This window comes from Oncorhynchus mykiss, chromosome 12, assembly GCF_057628025.1.
Source record: "Oncorhynchus mykiss isolate SJ-2025 chromosome 12, ASM5762802v1, whole genome shotgun sequence".
NCBI classification, from domain to species: domain Eukaryota; kingdom Metazoa; phylum Chordata; class Actinopteri; order Salmoniformes; family Salmonidae; genus Oncorhynchus; species Oncorhynchus mykiss.
Window position 1 is genome coordinate 55429097 of NC_143033.1, and position 25569 is coordinate 55454665.

Below are 25569 nucleotides of genomic sequence, written 5' to 3' on the forward strand. Positions count from 1 at the left end.
CTTGCATAACCCATTGGCCACAACATTTAGTTTTTTTCCTCTCTCTCTCTCTCATATTATTTTTTTCAGATTTTCGTAGTCAGTGGGGTAGGTGTGCACCAGCCACAGTCCAGTATGTGTGTGAATGTGTACGTGAATGTGTGTTTATGTATGGGGCATTAACTCATTGGCAGCTCTGTGCTAGTCTATGGCCGTTGCATTATGGGCTCTGTGTAACATCCAGAGAGCCACTGGCATCAACTTGCTGAATTCATAGTTGGTTGTGGTTCTAATTCATCTATCCAATATTTACTCTTGTCCCAGTTCGCGTTGTACAAATCATTTTTTCTCTGGAATGCTCAAAGAACCCGATCGAAGAAAAATAAAAGTGAGAGGTAAAAATTGTGACGATATTTTAATGTTCATAAGGTCATAAGCAGGGGGGATTCTTACAGGCAACCCTCCCCTGTGTTTAACAGTTTCACAAATGTCACCTTGGCATAACAACACTGAGACCCTGTACGACGGGGTAAGTACCATCACAGCCATTACAATAATGGCACAGTGTAATCTAAAGATCATGTGTTTCTGATAAGGCTGTTGTTTTAAGTTTCTCAAATTTTGCTGTCAAACTATTGAGTTGTTTTGACATGTGCTGTTATTGCAGACGTGCTGAGCAGAAACCAACAAATCACCACATTTTCGGTGTTTTCAGTGTTTTCAAATCTGCTAAATTATGTGGAAAGAAAGACTGTGCTAGGCCAAGAAAAACAGGGCCCATTTTGGCCAGAGGAGCTGAGCTTTCCTTTCACTTCACATCCTGGTTCAACATGACCTTTGTTGCTTGTACAGGAGAGCAAAAGGCCCATCTTCAAGCACAGCCACAGGCAGGATAGTTAACCCTCTATGAAACTCATAGTGCTATTTTAATTCTCCATTTCATTCTTGCTTATTTTTCTCTTTCTTTCGATGATGAGATGAAAATGACTTCAGTGTAGTGGAAAGAAACGATACGAGCTCCAATAGTCCCACTCAGTGTAAACATAATAAGCAGTATCCACAACTGTGTATAGATGATCATTTTCCCAGGCATGGTTTCCCTTTCCAATACTGGAACTCTCCATCCAAATAGGATCACTCTATATAAACAGGTCTGATGTGTAGATTGATTGATATCATTTATATAAATAAGATTGACAGATGGATTCATTGGATTGATTCAAGCTGAGGTTAGAGTGGGCTCTGGCTGGGAACACTTGCAGATGAGCTTGGTTTGTTGAGGTTTCTGGCGGTGTACATTTCTAGTTTTTCTTATTCTGAATTATTCTCATGTATCGTGCTTCATTGCCATCTCCTAACCCATCCTCATGGAGAGCAACACTGGACTCCCTAGCCAACGAAACAGTTTCTCACCTGTGCAGACCCAAAACAAACATGTTGCAATGGGAAGGGACCAAAACACATTCCCAAGAATGTGTGAGAGAGGTTCACCAGAAGTTAATTAACCACAGCTTTGAAATATTGCATATTTCACTTTTAACGTCAAATAAATTCTGTGGAACACGTGCTTCAAAAAACACAATTTACATGCTCACACACACACACACAGCACTTTCCTTCAGTGGCAAACCGTGGCTATTGGACCTAGGCCTTTACTCTGGGAAAAAATCTTCCAAAACGTTCCCCAAACTCAAAAATCAAGAAAACACAGACAGCACTAATGTTACCAGCAACAACAATCACACTGCATACACAACCTATGGTAGCCACACCATCACTATCACACCAACAGCGACTATTAAAACCGTACCCAACCAGAAACCGCGGATTGATGGCAGCACCCACTCCAATTTGCTTACGCCCCAATAGGTCCACAGACGACGCAATCACACTGCACACTGCCCTAACCCATGTGGACAAGAGAAATACCTAACCCATCTGGACAACAGGAATACCTATGTAAGAATGCTGTTCATCGACTACAGCTCAGCATTTAACACCATAGTACCCTCCAAATTCGTCATTAAACAAGACCCTGGGTCTCGACCCCGCCCTGTGCAACTGGGTCCTGGACTTTCTGACGGGCCGCCCCCAGGTGGTGAGGGTGGGAAACAACATCTCCACCCCGCTGATCCTCAACACTGGGGCCCCACAAGGGTGCGTTCTTAGCCCTCTCCTGTACTTCCTGATCACCAATGATTGCGTAGCCATGCACGCCTCCAACTCAATCAACAAGTTTGCAGATGACACTACAGTGGTAGGCTTGATTACCAACAACGACGAGACAGCCTACAGGGAGGAGGTGAGGGCCCTCGGAGTGTGGTGTCTGGAAAACAACCTCACACTCAACGTCAGAAAAACAAAGGAGATGATCGTGGACTTCAGGAAACAGCAGAGGGAGCACCCTCCTATCCACATCAATGGGACAGTAGTGGAGAAGGTGGAAAGTTTTAAGTTCCTCGACGTGCACATCACGGACAAACTGAAATCGTACACCCACACAGACAGTGTGGTGAAGAAGGCGAAACAAGAAGGTGCAACAAGAAGGAGGCTGAAGAAATTTGGCTTGTTACCAAAAACACTCACAAACTTTTACAGATGCACAATCAAGAGCATGCTGTCGGGCTGTATCACCGCCTGGTACGGCAACTGCTCCGCCCACAACTGCAAGGCTCTCCAGAGGGTTGTGAGGTCTGCACATCGCATCACCAGGGGCAAACTACCTGTCCTTCAAGACACCTACACCACACGATGTCACAGGAAGGCCAAAAAGATCATCAAGGACAACAACCACCTGAGCCACTGCCTGTTCACCCCGCTATCATCCAGAAGGCGAGGTCAGTACAGGTGTATCAAAGCTGGGACAGAGAGACTGAAAAACTACCAGACTGTTAAACAGCCATCACTAACATTGAGTGGCTGCTGCCAATATACTGACTCAAATCACTAGCCAATTTAATAATAAAAAATTGGATGTAATAATTGTATCACTAGCCACTTTAAACAATGCAACTTTATATAATGTTTACATACCCTACATTACTCATCTCATATGTAAATACTGTACTCTATACCATCTACTGCATCTTACCTATGCCATTTGGCCTTCGATCATCCATATATTTATATGTACATATTCTTATTAATTTCTTTACACTTGTGTGTATAAGGTAGTTGTGAAATTGTTAGATTACTTGTCAGATATTACTGCATGGTCGGTACTAAAAGCACAAGCATTTCGCTACACTCACATTAACATCTGCTAACCATGTGTACAGTCGTGGCCAAACTTTTTGAGAATGACACAAATATAAATTTTCACAAATTTTGCTGCCTCAGTTTGTATGATGGCAATCTGCATATACTCCAGAATGTTATGAAGAGTGATCAGATGAATTGTAATTCATTGCAAAGTCCCTCTTTGCCATGCAAATGAACTGAATCCCCAAAAAACATTTCCACTGCATTTCAGCCCTGCCACAAAAGGACCAACTGACATCATGTCAGTGATTCTCTCGTTAACATAGGTGTGAGTGTTGACGAGGACAAGGCTGGAGATCACTCTGTCATGCTGATTGAGTTCAAATAACAGACTGGAAGCTTCAAAAGGAGGCTGGTGCTTGGAATCATTGTTCTTCCTTTGTCAACCATGGTTACCTGCACGGAAACACATGCCGCCATCATTGCTTTGTACAAAAAGGGCTTCACAGGCAAGGATATTGCTGCCAGTAAGATTGCACCTAAATCAACCATTTATCGGATCATCAATAAGGAGAGCGGTTCAATTGTTGTGAAGAAGGCTTAAGGGCGCCCAAGAAAGTCCAGCAAGTGCCAGGACCATCTCCTAAAGTTGATTCAGCTGCAGGATCGGGGCACCACCAGTAGAGAGCTTGCTCAGGAATGGCAGCAGGCAGGTGTGAGTGCATCTGCACGCACAGTGAGGCGAAGACTTTTGGAGGATGGCCTGGTGCCATGAAGGGCAGCAAAGAAGCCACCTCTCTCCAGGAAAAACATCAGGGACAGAATGATATTCTGAAAACGGTACAGGGATTGGACTGCTGAGGACTGGGGTAAAGTCATTTTCTCTGATGAATTCCCTTTCCGATTGTTTGGGGCATCCGGAAAAAAGCTTGTCCGGAGAAGACACGGTGAACGCTACCATCAGTCCTGTGTCATGCCAAAGCATCCTGAGACCATTCATGTGTGGGGTTGCTTCTAAGCCAAGGGAGTGGGCTCACTCACAATTTTGCCCAAGAACACAGCCATGAATAAAGAATGGTACCAACACATCCTCCGAGAGCAACTTCTCCCAACCATCCAGGAACAGTTTGGTGATGAACAATGCCTTATCCAGCATGATGGAGCTCCTTGCCATAAGGCAAAAGTGATAACTAAGTGGCTCAGGAAACAAAAATCAATATTTTGGGTCCATGGCCAGGAAACTCCCCAGACCTTAATCCCATTGAGAACTTGTGGTCAATCCTCAAGATGTGGGTGGACAAACAAAAACCCACAAATTCTGACAAACTCCAAGCATTGATTATGCAAGAATGGGATGCCATCAGTCAGGATGTGGCCCAGAAGTTAATTGACTGCATCAACACTGCAAATATTGACTCTTTGCATCAACTTCATGTAATTGTCAGTAAAAGCCTTTGACACTTATGAAATGCTTGTAATTATACTTCAGTATTCCATAGTAACATCTGACAAAAATATTTAAAGACACTGAAGCAGCAAACTTTGTGAAAATTAATAGTTGTGTCACTCTCAAAACTTTTGGCCACGATTGTATGTGACCAATTACATTTGATTTGATTTGAAATTTGATTTGACAGTACCGCCAAAAGTTACACATCAAAGGATGTGAGTTAGTCAGACTCATTATGCTGAAAGGACAGCAACCGTAGTAACAGTGCATTTTCACCAGACGCTAATTCGGAAGGAGAAGTTCCCGCCCCCATTCATTTTCAACGAGGGCACGTGGAAAAATGTGCCGGGGGTTGTGGGATGGAGAGTGGCGAGAAACCTGCTAGCGGAGTTGTATAAAAAGTTCAACTCTGCTCTACTTTATGCAAATTTATCTTGGCCACCGCTGCCTTTAACCCATCAGGTGAGGAGCAGTAACGTGTCAATTAGGATAACGCTCCAAAAGCCAGACTCAGGAAGTCTCAGATAAAAGAAGAAAACAAGTTGACCCATTCTAACTAACTATACAGTGGGGAGAACAAGTATTTGATACACTGCCGATTTGGCAGGTTTTCCTATTTACAAAGCATGTAGAGGTCTGTAATTTTGTATCATAGGTACACTTCAACTGTGAGAGACGGAATCTAAAACAAAAATCCAGAAAATCACATTGTATGAATTTTAAGTAAATAATTTGCATTTTATTGCATGACATAAGTATTTGATACATCAGAAAAGCAGAACTTAATATTTGGTACAGAAACCTTTGTTTGCAATTACAGAGATCCTACGTTTCCTGTAGTTCTTGACCAGGTTTGCACACACTGCAGCAGGGATTTTGGCCCACTCCTCCATACAGACCTTCTCCAGATCCTTCAGGTTTCAGGGCTGTCGCTGGGCAATACGGACTTTCAGCTCCCTCCAAAGATATTCTATTGGGTTCAGGTCTGGAGAATGGCTAGGCCACTCCAGGACCTTGAGATGCTTCTTATGGAGCAACTCCTTAGTTGCACTGGCTGTGTGTTTCAGGTCATTGTCATGCTGGAAGACCCAGCCACGACCCATCTTCAATGCTTTTACTGAGGGAAGGAGGTTGTTGGCCAAGATCTCGCAATACATGGCCCCATCCATCCTCCCCTCAATACGGTGCAGTCGTCCTGTCCCCTTTGCAGAAAAGCATCCCCAAAGAATGATGTTTCCACCTCCATGCTTTACGGTTGGGATGGTGTTCTTGGGGTTGTACTCATCCTTCTTCTTCCTCCAAAAAACGGCGAGTGGAGATTAGACCAAAAAGCTTAATTTTTGTCTCATCAGACGACATGACCTTCTCCAATTCCTCCTCTGGATCATCCAGATCGTCATTGGCAAACTTTAGACGGGCCTTGAGCAGGGGGACCTTGCGTGCGCTGCAGGATTTTAATCCATGACGGCGTAGTGTGTTACTAATGGTTTTCTTTGAGACTGTGGTCCCAGCTCTCTTCAGGTCATTGACCAGGTCCTGCTGTGTAGGCCCCAGACCGAGGGTAATTGACCGTCATCTTGAACTTCTTCCATTTTCTAATAATTGCGCCAACAGTTGTTGCCTTCTCACCAAGCTGCTTGCCTATTGTCATGTAGCCCATCCCAGCCTTGTGCAGGTCTACAATTTTATCCCTGATGTCCTTACACAGCTCCCTGGTCTTGGCCATTGTGGAGAGGTTGGAGTCTGTTTGATTGAGTGTGTGGACAGGTGTCTTTTATACAGGTAACGAGTTCAAACAGGTGCAGTTAATACAGGTAATGAGTGGAGAACAGGAGGGCTTATTAAAGAAAAACTAACAGGTCTGTGAGAGACAGAATTATTACTGGTTGGTAGGTGATCAAATACTTATGTCATGCAATAAAAGGCAAATTAATTACTTAATAATCATACAATTTGATTTTCTGGATTTTACAGACCTCTACATGCTTTGTAAGTAGGAAAACCTGCAAAATCGGCAGTGTATCAAATACTTGTTCTCCCCACTGTATATGGTTAGATCACTCAGATAATGTATGAAAGCATAAAATAGCCAAATATCACATCATTCAATCAGTTAAATTGCATGTTTGCTGGTTAAAACTATTCTGTAACATACATAACACCTCTATGAAGCAGTTCATGACACATTCATGAGAGTTGAAGTAGGCCTATCATTCATTACATTAACCTTTGTGACTGATATATTCATTCATTATCAGCATCTCTCACAAGTAATGTTTTGTCTACACATCATTCTCATTTTATTGAGTGTGTATGTGAAGTGAGAGACACCAATAGATGGGTTGGTTTAAATTAATCTAGCATATAACTGAGTCTACACACTAGGTACAGCTAGACATGGCCATAACCTTTTGGGTCTGAGAACATCTGACAAACTCACAACAGTCTCAGTAGCTGAGATAAATATGGGAAGTCTGTGTTAGGGTTATTGTAATGTCAGTGATATGATGAACTAAGTTGCCAGATAAAGCAGCATCTGCAGACATATTCTATATGTGTATACAGTGGGGCAAAAAAGTATTTAGTCAGCCACCAATTGTGCAAGTTCTCCTACTTAAAAAGATGAGAGAGGCCTGTAATTTTCATCATAGGTACACTTCAATTATGACAGACAAAATGAGAAAAGAAAATCCAGAAAATCACATTGTAGAATTTTAAATGTATTTATTTGCAAATTATGGTGGAAAATAAGTATTTGGTCACAAACAAGCAAGATTTCTGGCTCCAACAGACCTGTAACTTCTTCTTTAAGAGGCTCCGAAAGTTTCTAGTATTATTATTTCCTATGACCGACAAGCACTTCTGGACATCAGACCGGAGATTTACTCACCGCAAATTTGACATTCTGGAGCGAGATCCTCCGAAGCGGTTCCAATCATCACGGGAGTCCTTTTTTAAAAAGATGCCGCCTGTCATGCCCTGATCTGGTTCATCTGTCTTGTGCTTGTCTCCACCCCCCACCAGGTGTCTCCCATTTGTCCCCATTATCCCCTGTGTATTTATACCAGTGTTTTCTGTTTGTCTGTTGCCAGTTCGTCTTGTCCCGTCAAGTCTTACCAGTGTGTTTTCCTGTTTTCTAGTCTTCCCGGTTCTGATCATTCTGCCTGCCCTGACTCTGAGCTTGCCTGCTGTTCTGTACCTCTTTGACTCTTCCCTGGACTACTCACCATTCTGTCTGCCCTGAACCTGAGCCTGCCTGGCCTTCTGTACCTCATTAACTCTGCCTTGGATTACTGACCTCTGCCTGCCCTCGACCTGCCCTGGCCTGTCCTCTTGTATAATAAATATTATGAGAACTGTACTATCCACCTCCTGTGTCTGCATCTGGATCATATCCTGAGTCGTGATAGTACGAACTGGCCATGGCCGATCCAGCAGACTGGGACCAGCTCTGCAACACTGTCTCCTCACAGGGAGTCACCATTAGAAGACATGAGGAGTTGCAACGGAACCTTATGGAAGGATTCCACACCAAGGCAGAACGCCATGACCAAACCTTCCACACCTTACTGGAGCAATTCTGCTGGCTATCGATGAGGGAGCGCTACCCCCTCATCGTGGCAGGGAACATTCAGATGGATCCTGATAAGGTGAGAGCAGTGGTTGATTGGCCTCAACCCACATACAGAGTGCAGCTGCAACGTTTTCTGCGATTTCTACCTCCGTTTCATTCGAGACTACAGCACCCTGGCTTCCCCCCTCTCTCTGCTCTCACCTCTCCCAAGGTTCTGTTCACATGGTCCACAGCTGCTGACCAGGCTTTTTTGAATTTGAAACATCAGCTCACCACAGCCCCATCCCCATCCATCCGGACCCGTCCCGTCACGTCAGTTTGTGGTAGAGGTCGACGCTTCTGACGTTGGAGTGGAAGCATTCATTCCTCTAAGCTAACCTGCCATCCTGGATCCCACCGAACTGGCCTTCCTCCGACAACGCTTTTGGAGGCCCACTATGGTTTCTGACGTCTCCGCATTCGTCACCGCATGCACGGTATGTGCTCAGAATAAGACTCAGCGGCAAGCTCCAACTGGCCTACTTCAACCACTCCCTGTTTCTCATTGCTCCTGATCCCATATATCCCTGGACGTTGTCACTGGTCTCCCTCTGTCTGATGGTAACACCACCATCCTTGGTGGATAGGTTTTCTAAAGCCACCCATTTCATCCCCCTCCCCAAGTTACCTTCAGCCAAGGAGACGGCCCAGCTCATGGTGCAGCACGCCTTCCGAATCCATGGACTTCCTGTCAATATAGTCTCCGATCGTGGTCCTCAGTTCTCGTCCCGATTCTGGAAGGCGTTCTGCACCCTCATTGGGTCGTCAGCCAGCCTGTCATCCGGGTTTCATCCTCAATCCAACGGCCAGTGAGAGCGTGCCAATCAGGACCTGGAGACAACTCTTCGGTGCCTCGTCTCGGCCAACCCCACCACCTGGAGCTAGCAACTTGTGTAGGTGTAGCACGCTCGGAACACCCTGCCTGCTCAGCCACTGGGCTAGCACCCTTCGAGTGCTCCATTGGTTATCAGCCCCCACTCTTCCCTGAGCAAGAGGAAGAGGTCAACATACCCTCGGTCCAAATGTTCATCCGCCGCTCTCGGTGTACCTGGAAGAGAGTTCGCCACTGGACCCCGGCTCCCCGCTATCTTCTCGGGCAGAGGGTATGGCAGTCTAAGATGGCGTTCTAGTCAGATTATGGAAAAGGGCAAACCACCCACCACTTCTTGGTATATTGCTTGCTAATGTACAGTTTCTGAACAATAAACTTTGCAAGTTCAGAACGTGTATTTCTACCATAGAGATAATGGAAACTGTAACGTAATCTGCCTCACAGAGACTTGGTTATCGGGGAAGGTACTTGATCGGGCTTTACAACCTACGGGGTTCTCTGTACAGTACATTGCATGGGCAGGGTAAAAGAGCTTTGCGGGAAAAACAAAGGTGGAGGAGCATGTTTTATGATCAACAACTCATGGTTTGATTGTAGGGAAGTTTCCCTGACCTGGAATACCTCACGATCAAATGCAGACCCCATTATCTCCCGAGAAAATTCACAGCTTCTTGTATCAATGCTGTGTATATACCCACCAGAAGCCAACACCACTCTGGCACTCAAGGAATTACAGGGATTTTAGAAAAAAATGGAAACAGCATATCCCGAGGCAGCATTCATTTGACAAAGGAAATTTAAGGAAAATTCTCTCGAAATTCCACCAACACATCTCTTGCCTCACTCGCAGGAATAATACATTGGATCATTGTTATTCGGCATTCTGAGATGGATAAAAAGCCCTCCTTCGTCAACCCCCACGGTAAATAAGCCCATGCCTCCATTCTGCTCTTCCCTGCCTATAGGCAGAAATTAAAACAAGAAGCACCTGTGTTTAAGTCTGTTCAATGCTGGACTGACCAATCGGAATCCATGCTACAGCACTGTTTTGATCACGCGGACTGGGATATGTTCTGGGCCTCTTCTAGGAATAACATCTACAAATATACTGACTGTCTCTAGGTTCATCGGGAAGTGCATAGAGGATGTTGTTCCTACAGTGACAAACCAAAAACCATGGATAGATGGCAGCATTCATGCAAAATGTTAAACGTGAACAACCGCATTTATCCATAATAAAGTGAAAACTTGGACGAGTATAAACAGACCGCCTATGACCTCCGCAAGTCAATCAAATAGGGAAAAAAGATCGTACAGGGACAAAGTGGAGTCGCAATTCAACAACTTAGACACGAGACGCATGTGACAGGGACTTCTGACAATCACTGGGAAAACAATAAAGGGAAAATAAAGGGAGTTCAGACAATAAAGCCAATAAAGGGAAAACCTGTAGCCAACGTGAGTAGAACTTTCAGGCTTGTTTAGCCTTACCGGGCTGATGGCCCCGAATGGCATCACAAGCCACGCTCTTAGAGCATGTGCAGACCAGCTGGCTGGAGTGTTTATAGCCATTTTCAAGCTCTCACTATTCAAGTCTGTCATCCCCTCTTGCTTCAAGATGGCCACCATTGTTCCTGTAAGCCAAGGTAACTGAACTAAATGATTATTGCTCCATAGCACTCACTTCTGTCATCATGAAGTGCTTTGAAAGGCTAGTCAAGGACCATGTCACCTCCAACATACCCGACAGTCTTGACCCACTCTAATTTGCATAACGCCCCAACAGTTCCATGGACGACACAATCACTGTTGCACTGCACACCAACATATCCCACCTGGACAAGTGGAATACCTATGTGAAAATACTGTTCATTGACTACAGCTCAGATTTTAACACCATTGTACCCACCAAGCTCATCACTAAGCCCAGGAACTTGGGTCTGAACTCCTCCCTATGCAACTGGATCCTAGATTTCCTTACGGTGCGACCCCAGGTGGTGAGGGTAGGCAACAACACCTCCGCCATGCGCATCCTCAACACGGGGGCCCTCCAGGGGTGTATGCTCAGCCCCCTCCTGTACTCCCTGTTCACTATTGACTACGACTCAAACTCAATCATCAAGTTTGCTGACGACACAACAGTGGTAGGCCTGATTACCAACAACAACAAGACAGCCTATAGGGAGGAGATTAGAGCCATGGCGGAGTGGTGCCAGGAAAACCAGGATAACCTCTCACTCAAGTTCAACAAATAAAGGAGCTTATCGTGGACAGCAGGAGACAGAAGAGGGAGCATGTCCCAAACCTCATCGACGTGGCTGCAGTGGATAGGGTCATAAGCTTCAAGTTCCTCTGCATGCACATCACTGAGGAACTGAAAGAGTCTCGCCACACCGATATTGTGGTGAAGAAGGCACAACAGCTCCTCTACAATCTCAGGCGGCTGAAGAAATTCGGCATGGACCTTAATACCGTCACAAACTTCTACAGATGCTCCATGGAGAGCATTCTGTCGGGCTGCAGCACCGCCTGGTAGGGCAACTGCTCCGGAATCAAGGACCTCACTCACCCGAGCCACAGACTGTTCACTTGGACAGTACAAGTGCATCAAAGCCAAGACCTGAGGTTACAAAACAGCTTCTATTATCAGCCTATCATTCTGTGGACAGACATTACTAGCCGTCTACCAGGTGATGCAAATAAAACAAACACACACTCAAGCTATCACACACACACTCACTCACAGCCAATGTTGCTGTCCCATGTTATAGAGACATTGAACCACTGGTCACTTCCCGTTTCTCACTGTGTGTTTAAATACTGTATCCTTGACATAGCTTATTGTAATATTTCTACTACTGCACATTGTATTGTAGTTCCACTGTTTATACACACCGCATATTTATTTATATACTGGATTCTTGACATAGCTTACTCTTATATATCTACTGTTGTATATCATTCTTAGTTTATTTTGCATAAATTCCCCTGGTGCACATATGTATAGATTGCATTTTGATACTTCGGCAGTGCTAATTGGGTTGTTAAATTGGATTCATCCCACCGTTCTTGATTTCTTGCATTTTATTTGTATTTTTCTTTACATTTAATTTTTTTAAACATTTGACTTCATTGTTAAGCGCTAGTAACATAAGCATTTCGCTTGCATTGCTGTAACACCTGCTAAACTGTGTATGTGACCAATAAACTTTGATATGATATATAGCCCCTTTTCTATTTCAGGGGGTCTCAAAGGTTTGCTCATTTCATTTTGCATTTCCACAAGGTTCTGTTCTTGCCTCTAGAGCTAATTGGACATCAAATACTTTAGATATGTCCAATGTGCCCTGGCACTCTCCATTTGTCCTTGCATGGGTGATTGAGTGAGTGAGTGAGTGAGCAAGTGGGTGAGTGAGGAAAAGAGCGTGACTGGTTGATTGATTGTTTATGCACTTTATTTTATATTGCTTTAGTTTATCAATACATTTTTATTGCTTTGAATGTTTCATTTATTTTCAAATGTTAATGGTATATTCTTGACAAATCCTTAGTTTTTTTACATATAGATGTGCCTTTTTTGTCGCGTTCGTTATACAAAGGAGAACAAGGTGCAGCGTGGTATGCGTACATTCTTCTTTAATTAATAGAACGAACACTGAACAAACTGACAAAATAACTAAACGAACCGTGAAGCTATATGAATAGTGCAGACAGGCAACTAAACATAGAATAAGATCCCACAAACACCAAAGGGAAATGGCTACCTAAATATGATCCCCAACCAGAGAGAACGACAAACAGCTGCCTCTGATTGGGAATCATATCAGGCCACCATAAACATACAAATCACCTAGACCTACAAAATCCTGGACATACAAAAACCCTAGACAATACAAACCCCTAGACCACATATGTCAGAGTCAAGGCCCGCGGGCCACATCCGGCCCGCAAGAAGGTTTTTTACGGCCCCTGGGATGATCTTGATTTATTATTAGAACCGGCCCGCAGCAAGCCGGCAGCCCGCAGATCTTTTACACGCACCAATACTACATTTCCCACAATGCAAAGGTGACGCACCGAGCAGTAGGCTGCTTCATTTCAATATTTATTGGCACAGCAGTCGTCAGCATCACAGTAAAATTAACTTTCAGATACCCATCAAAAATGGCAAAACGGAAGGTGGATACTGAGAACCGGGGGTTTCAAACAAGGTGGGAGTCGGAGTATATGTTCACGAAGGTAGCTGGAAAACCTGTGTGTCTTCTGTGTGGAGAAAGTGTGGCGGTACTGAAAGAGTATAATCTGAGACGACATTATGAAACGAAACACGCGGACAAAAACAAGAATATGGACATGGAACAAAGGCTACAAAAGGCAGAGGAATTAAAACGAGGCCTCAAATCTCGACAGGCTCTGTTCAAAAAAGCCAAATCACAAGGCCAGGCTGCTGTCAAGGCCAGTTTTATTTTGGCAGAAGAGATCGCTAAATCAGCCCGGCCATTTACGGAGGGGGATTTCATCAAAAACTGCATGATTAAAGTTTGTGACGAAGTTTGCCCAGAAAAAAGGCAACTCTTTTTAAATGTGAGTCTGAGCAGAAACACCATTGCCGAGAGAGTAGACCAGTTGTCCATCAATCTAAAAGAGCAGCTTGTGAAAAAGGGAAAAGATTTTATTGCATATTCCTTGGCTGTGGATGAGAGCACCGACATTTCTGACATTGCCCAGTTGTCAATTTTCATCCGCGGAGTGGACTCCAACCTAAGCGTGACAGAGGAGTTTTTGGCTTTACGTCCTATGCATGGCACCCCTACGGGGCATGATTTGTATGAAGAGGTGTCAAGATGTGTAAATGAGATGGAGCTGCCTTGGGAAAAACTCGTGGGTTTGACAACCGACGGAGCACCTGCGATGTGTGGACACAGGAGCGGACTGGTGGCGAAGATACGGGAAAAGATGCAAGAGGAAAACGCGACAGGTGAGCTGACAGCTTATCATTGTATCATACACCAGGAAGCGTTGTGCGGTAAAGCCTTGAAAATGGAGCATGTAATGAGCATCATCACGCGCACAGTTAACTTTATCAGAGCCAAAGGTTTGAATCACCGCCAGTTCAAGGCATTTCTGACGGAGTTAGAAACGGAGCATGGTGATTTGCCTTATCACACAGAGGTGCGATGGCTAAGCCAGGGAAAGGTGCTTCAAAGATGTTTCGAGCTTCGTGAGGAGATTTGTCTGTTCTTGGACAGCAAAGGGAAAGACACAACACAACTCCGAGACGAAATGTTTCTGTGTGAAATGGCTTTTCTGTGTGACATTACGAGTCATCTGAATGCAATAAACTTGCAGCTGCAGGGTCGGGATCGTGTCATCTCTGATATGTACAGTACAGTGAAGGCATTTAAAACCAAACTGACTCTGTGGGAGACGCAGATGCGGAAAGAAAATTTGAGCCACTTTCCCAGCTGCCAGACCATGAAAGAGAAGCTCTCTACCAGTGCGTTCCCGAGCACACAGTTGGCTGATAAAATAGGTATGCTTGCCGCTGACTTTCGACGCCGATTTGCTGACTTTGAAGCACAAAAAAGCAGGTTGGAACTGCTCGGTAACCCATTTGCTGTTGACGTGGAAAGCTCACCACCAAACCTCCAAATGGAGTTGATTGACCTCCAATGCAATGATGCACTGAGGGCAAAATATGCGGCAGTGGGTGCTGCGGAGTTCGCCCGTTTCCTCCCCGGCACAATGCCCCAGCTGCGCATCCAGGCTGCTCAAACGTTGTCTATGTTTGGCAGCACATACCTGTGTGAACAACTGTTTTCTTTGATGAACCTGAACAAAACATCACACAGAAGTCGACTTACTGCTGAACACCTCCACTCAATTCTGAGGATTTCTTCAGCTCAGAGCCTTACCCCGAACATTGATGAACTTGTGGAAAAGATGGGACACCACCAAGTATCACCCTCAACCTCAAACAAGTGAACATTACTGTGCAATCACATATTGAGAGTTTTTACTCAGTTCAAGTTTAAAAGTTAAAATTTAATATTTGTTTTCACTGCATGTTACTTCTCCTTAAACAAAGTGTTGTTTTTGATTAATAGATTTTTGCACTTTATTTTTTTGTATTTCAATCCAATTATATTTTAAAAATATTTCAGTTGAGTGGATGATAGAAAATTGCTATTATTGTTTTTTCTTTGAAGTAAATTTAGCCCACTTTTGCTAAAATAGAAAATATAGTCTACTGATGGTGCCTTGAATACCGGTTTCTTTCATTTAATGTTCATGTTATGGGGATATTTATATAAAGGAAATTTGTCTTTTGTGTCTGTTGAAAATTAAAGATTACTGACAGAGCCATAAGAAAATATTGCTTTATTTATCTGATCATATTGTAATATATTTGTTAGGTTTTCAGTAGGTTCAATTAGGTTCACTAGACTATATGCGTCATTTAAAATTTTTTCAATGAACATTCGAACAGTCCGGCCCTCGTCTTGTAGCTGATTTTTTTATTTGGCCCTCCGTCCATTTGACTTTGACACCCCTGCCCTAGACAATACAAAACCCCTAGACAATACAAAACCCCTAGACAATACAAAACCCCTAGACAATACAAAACCCCTAGACAATACAAAACCCCTAGACAATACAAACCCCTAGACAATACAAAACCCCTAGACAATACAAAACCCCTAGACAATACAAAACCCCTAGACAATACAAACCCCTAGACAATACAAAACCCCTAGACAATACAAAACCCCTAGACAATACAAACCCCTAGACAATACAAAACCCCTAGACAATACAAAACCCCTAGACAATACAAACCCCTAGACAATACAAAACCCCTAGACAATATAAAACCCCTAGACAATACAAAACCCCTAGACAATACAAAACCCCTAGACAATACAAAACCCCTAGACAATACAAAACCCCTAGACAATACAAAAACTAGCGGACCCACCCTAGTCACTCCCTGACCTAACCAAAATATAAAGAAAACAGAGATATCTCAGTTCAGGGGGTGACATTTTTGCAACTCACAGAATAAATTAACTTAGTTCATACTGTATTTCCTCTAATCCTTTTTCTATTTATTGCATGGAAACGATCATGTGTAAAAAAGTTCAAATAACCTTAGCGAAATTAGCTAATTATCAAGGTCAAGTTTTAGTTTAAACAATTCCATATGTCAGCTTAGAACCCACCCAACCAGCAGCTTAGATTTCTAAGAATTAAAAAATTCTTAGAAATCTAAGCTGCTGGTTGGGTGGGTTCTAAGCTGACATATGGAATTGTTTGAAGATGGTCATACTATGGATCATATAGTTGTTTGATTTAGAATTTTGGGATCCCTTTAGGTATAAAATAAAAACATAATTAATATAATATTGAATTTGGCCTTTACACTATAGCCCAAAGAAACAAATAACACATTCATAAATGGCAAAAAAAATGTAGTCATAAGAAAAAAGGTTTTTAAGTGTTTGTCCTATAAGAAAGCTAAGGGAAATATATATATTTGACCCTTTTTTGGGTAATAGTTTGTTGGTCAAACCGTTCGGACGCTACAGACGTTTTTGTGAGGAGACAGGTTTTTGGAATGTCTCATGGTCTGATAAACACCGCTCTAGCTCTGTCACCTTTCACCGGTGCGTCAATCGACTCTAGGCGGTTAAATAAGCTACTTTTTACTTTTACATGAGTCGTTTTTTACTCATGTAAACTGACTCCCAGTCAGTTTTGCGCGAATGCTGCCATCTATCCACAGCTTTTGGTTTGGATAGGTTTTAATCGTCACAGTGGGAACAACATCCCCTACATACTTCCTCAGTCACCGTGTCAGTGTATACGTCAATGTCATTCCCAGAAGCAACCTGGAACATATCCCAGTCGGCATGATCAAAACAATCTTGAAGCATGGATTCCGATTCGTCAGACCAGCGTTGAATATACCTTAGCATGGATACTTCCTGTTAGATTTTCTGCCTATAGGAAAGAAGGAGCAGAATGGAGTCGGGATCTGATTTGCCAATTCCTAAATTGTAATTATTTTGCCACCTTGGCCTATTTATTGCCCTAATCTTACTTCATTTGCACACACTGTATATATACTTTTCTATTGTGTTAATGACTGTACGTTTGTTTATTCCTTGTGTAAACTCTGTGTTGTTTGAGTCACACTGCTTTGCTTTATCTTGGCCATGCCGCAGTTGTAAATGAGAACTTATTCTCAACTGGCCTACCTGGTTAAATAAAAGTGAAATAAAAAAAAATAAAAAAATAAAAAAACATACATCTGGGTCTAAGGAGATGTACTAGGTAGTGTTTGACAAGATATTTGAGTTTAGGACCTGTACAGGATGCAATTTAGGAAACGTTGCATTTTTACAATGTTGGGTCTCGCAGGGTTAACCCTGTGAGCGCGTGTGAGTGCACGCAATTGTTCATCCGTCGGTGGATGTTTGTGTGTGTGCGCGTGTCTGCATAAGTGTGTGTATCTGCGTGCGTGTGTGTATGTGTGTGTGTATGTGTATATCTGTCTCTGCCTGTATGTGTGTGTATGTGTGAAGCGTCACATATAACTCTTCCTAATGGACAGTCCTGCTCCGGCACCCAGCTCCCTCCACTCCGGCCGCACCATTCATTAGGGCTAATTTGACGTGTTTACAGCCCTTCTTCCTCATATCACACACTTAAGGGGATTGATTGGACCCAAATCGAAACACCTTCGGCTGCATGCCTGCCCGCACTGAGAGCCCTACTTACACTCAAGGACCAGGTAAGTTATGCATGAGTGGAAACTTCAGCTGTGTCTAATAGATGGTGTGTGAGTGTGCTTCTAAGTGAGTGTGTGAGCGTCTAATTTATCTGTATGTCTGAGGAAAGAAAAAATAGTGAAAGATAAAATATGGTGTTGGTAAAAGTATTAGAGAAATAAGAATTTCAGAACTCTGGACCTCACAAACTATCTTTGGAGCATATATTTTTTTGTCTTATGGACTAAAAGGAAGGACTGAATCCAATAGCATTTCTGAAAGTAGTATTGTTGAATGGTGTATGAATTTATATGACGTTGATTTAAAAAAGCCCCTATCATTCCCAACATTTCCAACACTGCCTCCTGTCCCTGCCCAGCTGGGCCCAGTGTAACTAGAGCAGGGGGCCCTTCACAGTGCCAGAGAAATCCACACAGGCAGGGGGAGTCAGGTCAGCCCCCCCCCCCCCCCCCCCCCCTTACCCCAGCCCTCCACTCCCACAGCCCTGCTGCTCCAGAAGTCTAACTGGGAGACAAAGCTCGCAGCAATTACAAGCCAGACCTTTCCCAGCATCAAGGTCAACATCCCTCTGTCTTCCCTTAATATCCTACTCACTCTCTCCCAGGCCTGGGGTCTGGGGCTCGGTCACTTCCTTTCAGAGGGGGAGAGAGAGAGAGAGAGAGAGAGAGAGAGAGAGAGAGAGAGACAGAGACAGAGAGAGAGAGAGGATGAGAGAAATAGAGAGAGAGAAAGCGAGAGAGAAAGAAAGAAAGAAAGACAGAGAGAGAGAGAGAGAGAAAGAAAGAGACAGAGAATGATTCAGTTCCATGTAGTGCTTCTACATCTGCATTGATTGCTGTTTGGGATTTTAGGCTGGGTTTCTGTATAGCACTTTGTGACCTCGGCTGATGTAAAAAGGACTTGACTGAAAAACATTTGATTGATTGATTGTAGTGGGAACATACATTGACTTTGGAAATTATTCAGACCCCTTGACTTTTTCCACATTTTGTTAGGTCACAGCCTTATTCTATTTCTTTTATTTTTTTTTATCCCCCATCAACCTACACACAATACCCTGTAATGAGTATTTATACCCTTAACTCAGTACTTTGTTGAAGCACCTTTGGCAGTGATTGCAGCCTCGAGTCTTCTTGGGTATGACACTACAAGCTTGGCACAACTGTATTTAGGGAGTTTCTCCCATTCTTCTCTGCAGATCCTCTCAAGCTCTGTCAGGATGGATGTGGAGTGTTCCTGCACAGCTATTTTCAGGTCTCTCCAGAGATGTTCGATCAGGTTCAAGTCCGGGCTCTGGCTGGGCCACTCAAGGACATTCTGCCACCTCTGTGTTGTCTTGGCTGTGTGCTTAGGGCCGTTGTCCTATTGGAAGGTGAACTTTCGCTCCAGTGTAAGGTCCTGAGCACTCTGGAGCAGGTTTTCATCAATAATCTCTCTGTACTTTACTCAGTTCATCTTTGCCCTGATCCTGACTAATCTCCCAGTCCCTGCCGCTGAAAAACATCCCCACAGTATGATGTTGCCACAACCATGCTTCACCATATGGATGGTGCCAAGTTTCCTCCAGACGTGACGCTGGGCATTCAGAACAAAGAGTTCAATCTTGGTTTCATCAGACCAGAGAATCTTGTTTCTCATGGTCTGAGAGTCTTTAGGTGCCTTTTGGTAAACTCCAAATGGGCTGTCATGTGCCTTTTACTGAGGAGTGGCTTCTGTCTGGCCACTCTACCATAAAGGCCTAATTGGTGGAGGGTTGCAAAGATGTCCTTCTGGAAGGTTCTCCCATCTCCACAGAGGGACTCTAGAGCTCTGTCAGAGTGACTATCAGGTTCTTGGTCACCTCCCTGACCAAGAACCTTCTCCCATGATTGCTCAGTTTGGCTGGGCGCCAGCTCTAGGAAGAGTCTTGGTGGTTCCAAACGTATTTCATTTAAGAATGATGGAGGCCACAGTGTTTTTGGGGACCTTCAATGCTGCAGGAATTTTTTACTACCCTTCCCCAGATTTGTGCCTGGACACAATCCTGTCTCTGAGCTCTATGGACAATTTCTTCAACCTCATGGCTTTGCTTTTGCTCTGACATGCACTGTCAACTGTGGGACCTTACATAGACAGTGCCTTTCCAAATCATGTCTAATCAATTGAATTTACCACAGGTGGCCTCCATTCAAGTTGCAGAAACATCTCAAGGATGATCAATGGAAACAGGGGGTCTGAATACTTCTGTTTTTGAAACATTTCTAAAAAACAGTTTTTGTTTTGTCATTTTGGGGTATTGTTTGTAGATTGCTGACGATTTAAAAAAAAAAATCTAATCAATGTTAGAATAATGCTGTAACGTAACAAAATGTGGAAAAATTCAAGGGTCTGAATACTTTCCGAAGGCAGTGTGTAGTGGAGCTATTTCCTCATCATTACATGAACCTCAGCCTGATTTAGCAAGCCACACACATATGCACACACAAACAAAGCATGCACTCTCATGCACCCACCCACACACATGCACAAATGCACGCTCATACACACACACACACACACACACATATGTATGCACACATACACACACATGCATGCTTGTACACACACACACACACACACACACACACACACACACACACACACACACACACACACACACACACACACACACACACACACACACACACACACACACACACACACACACACAAACAGCCAGAGAGCAAAACATGTTTGCAACAACATCACACTGTGCTTTTTATTTATTTTCATTTAAACTTTCTCAACCAATGAACTGTTAAATCAAGCCAAAGTACAGAGTTGAACAGAGTTGGGGGGCACAGGCAGTCTTTTCAACATTCTGATGTATGCTACAGCGCTCAGTCTCAATTTCTATAATTGACAAGTGTGCCATAATTCACCTCTCCCAGCCCCTGTAGCTGTGCACACACACTCTGACTTCCAGCAAGTGTGTTTTTCTAAGGGGGGGGGGATTATTTGAAGGAAGTACGAACTACTGCCTTAGTGCATATTTCAAATGTATGAATCTTGGAATCCCCAAGCGTTCCGATATGATTACTCCAAGAGGAATGAAAAAAAAGAAACTGAGATTCTCATATGGAAGTTATTATGTATTTTGTGCAGTGGGGAACAGTCAAGGCCTTCTACGCCTTCAGAGACGGCCCAAGGATTTATAAAATAATTGCTGTATTTTTTTAATATAAATGATTTTTTTCTTCTTCTATTTCATCTTTTCAATAATATTTAAACGATATTCTGATTATGTTATTTTTATCAATGGCATTCTGATTTCATCTCTTCAGTTTGTGTTGGAAAGGAAAGGGTTAAAACTGAGAAAAACATGTCCAATAAGGATTTTTTCTTTGAGGGTCTCTGGGGAGATAAATCTAGCTACATAGCTCACCATTGTCGAGGCACTCAGAAGCTCGATAGAAAGCCATTCAACTGTATTAGAGCAGACTTTTGGAGTGACAGTGGAATCAACCAATCATATTTTGACTTGTAATGGTTGGGACCATTTTTACAAAAACGTATGCAAACCTCTACCTTTTCAAAGGCAGATGGGTCACTGCACAATAGCGAGCAATAGTTTTCCCACGTACTAAGCTAACTAGTATATGGTTCTTTAAAATCATGCTGTGTGTGACTGCTGTCTTTCTATCAACCTATGTGTTTTAGTCAAAGTGTGCTCTCATACATTGAGTGCACAGGTACTACAGCCCGTTTTGACCAGAAGCGGGGCCTCAGTTTGACATTGCTTTACTCCAAAAGATTGGTCGATTCATGGGCGTAGGCGTGAACTTATTCAAGTAAAGTAAATACATTTTGAAAATCGATAGCATGAGACTATAAGGTTTTATCTGCGTTTTTGTCAAAGTTGAGTTATTGACATACCCTTGTTCTGTTAAATGTTCTCTATCTATATACCGTAGTACTCCAATTCATGTTGTTCAAAAGAATACAAGATAAAACAAATGGCTGACATCATTCAAACCAATGAGGGTTCAGAACTTTAAAGCCTATTATCTCAGAATAATATTTTTTGCAGATAGAACCTTATAGTCCCAAGCTCTTGAAATGTGACAAAAATATACGGTACCATTCTAAAGTTTGGACACACTTATTCAAGGTTTTTTTTTTATTTGACTATTTTCTACATTGTAGAATAATAGTGAAGACATCAAAACTATGAAATAGCACATACGGAATCATATAGTAACCAAAAAAGTTTGAAACAAATCAAAATATATTTTATATTTGAGGTTCTTCAAAGTAGCCACCCTTGGCATTCTTCTACAATGTAGAAAACAGTCAAAATAAAACAATTCAAGGATTTGAGTACGTGTCCAACCTTTTGACTGGTACTCTAGCTGGCTACAGCAGGCCACTGTGTGTAGTCTAGGAGCTGCTAGCTAGCTAGCTAGACAACTTTACATTCTGTATAGCTAAGTGTAAAATCATCAGCTAGCTAACTTCATATTAGCTTGTTATCTTGATGTAGGCATATTAATGATTGTAAATTAAAAACACATTCTCAAATGCAAAGGATTTGCTGCTCCAGCTGTAAGAAAAGGGAAGTAGTAGGTGTACTAGTTGGATAGGGCAGGTAAGGGTTGTATGTGTACTTATGTTAGCAAATGTTGTATACAACAGTACTAGTTTGATAGGGCATATAGTTTTGTGGACGGACATTATAAAATTCAAAAGGCACTCACACATCTGAGCAATCTTTTTTGCAGGTGCATGGCAACAGTTGAACAAGATGAAGGAAAAAGGAAACCGCACACTGCTCTTGATAGTATCACTGATATTTATTAAGCTTACATATCGGCCTCACGGCCCTCGTCAGGGCTTTTGTGACATGAAAATATTCTCCAATTCATGGAAAGGAAAACTATGACAACAGACAGAGAGGTAATGGCAACATAATAGTCAGGGCTGTCTAATTGTAATATAATGAAGCTTGCTTCTTTGTGACGTTATCTGTCCTCAGATATGGAGAGCTGCGAAAGCCTGTCTGCAGATGAAGAATTCCCAATGAATGTCCCAAGAGACTGCTGGCACATCCTTGTGTGCCAAGGGTGATATGTGTACTTACAGTTGAAGTCGGAAGTTTACATACACTTAGGTTGGAGTCATTAAAACTCATTTTTAAACCACTCCACAAATGTCTTGTTATGAACAAACTATAGTTTTGGTAAGTCGGTTAGGACATCTACTGTGTGCATAACACAAGTAATTTTTCCGATAATTGTTTACAGACAGATTATTTCACTTGTAATTCACTGTATCACAATTCCAGTGGGTCAGAAGTTTACATAGACTAAGTTGACTGTGCCCTTAACTTGTTGAGTGTAGGGGGAAGTATTTTTGTTTTTGGCTAAAAAACATACCCGTTTGAAACTGCCTATTTCTCAGGCCCAGAAACTAGAATATGCATATAATTGTCAGATTAGGATAGAAAACACTCCAAAGTTTCCAAAACTGTCAAGATATTGTCTGTGAGTATAACAGAACTGATAATCCAACAAGGAAGTGCTGTTTTTCATGAAAGCTCTGTGTTCCACTGGATGCCTTGCCTCTATTTAAAGGGATATCAACCAGATAAATTTTCCTATGGCTTCCTCAAGGTGTGAACAGTCTTTAGACATAGTTTCAGGCTTTTATTTTGAAAAATGAACGAGAAAAAACCCATCGCGTCAGTGGATGGCTTGGTGCCAGCAGAGTTTTTCATGAGCAAAAGCCATTTTCTCTCTCTCTCCTATGGAAGAAGCTGCATTCCGGTTGACATATTATAGATTATATATTGTAAAAACAACCTGAGGATTGATTATAAAAAACGTTTGACATGTTTCTACGTTCATTATGGATACTATTTGGAATTTTTGTCTGCGATGTCGTGACCGCTCGAGCCTGTGGATTTCTGAACATAACGCGCCAAACAAATGGAGGTATTTTGGATATAAAATAATCTTTATGAAACAAAATAAACATTTATTGTGTAACTGGGAGTCTCGTGAGTGCAAACATCCGAAGATCAAAGGTAAGCGATTTCATTTATTGCTTTTCTGACTTTCGTGACCAATCTACTTGGCTGCTAGCTGTTTGTAATATTTTGTCTACTGAGAGAGATGTTCTTACATAAACGCTTGGTATGCTTTAGCCGAAAAGCTTTATTGAAATCTGACATGCCAGGTGGATTAACAACAAGCTAAGCTGTGTTTTGCTATATTGCACTTGTGATTTCATGAAAATTAAATATTTTTAGTAATTGAATTTGGCGTGCTGCAATTCAGCGGATGTGATGAAAATGATCCCGCTAACGGGATGGGTGTGTCAAGAAGTTTTAAACAACTTGGAAAATTCCAGAAAATGATGTCATGGCTTTAGAAGCTTCTGATAGGCTAATTGACTGTCAGGACCTGGTTACGAACTCGGGTCTCCAGTGTGAGAAACAGTCACTAATAGTCGACAGAACCCAGAAGATGAGGCAGACACAGCAGTACTAGAGACAGTGATTTAATAATGAAAAAAGAAAAAGATCTTTAGGCAAAAATATAAATCCACAACGTCAAAAGTAATTCCAAGAGAAAAAATGTATATCCTCCAAGACACAAGGAAAATCCACAAAGTGGTAAGAACAGCAGGGAAAAAAACAAACCTCAAAAGAATAATTAAAAATAAACAAGACCAAAACCCGAGTACCTCAAGTTCACAGCATGGCTGGGTGCTAACATACAAACACAGAGCAAAGAACTGAAGAAAACTAAGGGTTTAAATACAATCAAGGGAAACGAGGCACAGGTGCAAATAATAACTGGAAACAAGGGAAAACAAAAGGGTCAAAAAGCACAATAGGGGCATCTAGTGACCAAAACCGGAACAACCCTGGCCAAATCCTGACAATTGACATCATTTGAGTCAATTGGAAGTGTACTTGTGGAAGTATTTCAAGGCCGACATTCAAACTCAGTGTCTCTTTGCTTGACATCATGGGAAAATCAAAAGAAATCAGCCAAGACTTCAGAAAGAAAATTCTGGTTCATCCTTTTGACCAATTTCCAAACGCCTGAAGGTAGAGGTCGACCGATTAATCGGAATGGCCGACTAATTAGGGACGATTTCAATTTTTCATAATAATCGGAAATCGGTATTTTTAACTTTATTTAACTAGGCAAGTCAGTTAAGAACACATTCTTATTTTCAATGACGGCCTAGAAATGGTGGGTTAACTGCCTTGTTCAGGGGCAGAACGACAGATTTTTACCTTGTCAGCTCAGGGATTCAATCTTGCAACCTTACAGTTAACTAGTCCAACGCTCCAACCACCTGCCTCACGAGGAGCCTGCCTGTTACGTGAATGCAGTAAGAAGCAAAGGTAAGTTGCTAGCTAGCATTAAACTTATCTTAGAAAAAACAATCAATCAATCATAATCACTAGTTATCACATGGTTGATGATATTACTAGTTTATCTAGCGTGTCCTGCGTTGCATATAATCGATGCGGTGGGCATTCATGAAAAAGGACTGTCGTTGCTCCAATGTGTACCTAACCATAAACATCCATGCCTTTCTTAAAATCAATGTACAAAAGTATATATTTTTAAACCTGCATATTTAGCTAAAAGAAAGGTTAGCAGGCATTATTAACCAGGTGAAATTGTGTCACTTCACTTGCGTTCATTGCACGCAGAGTCAG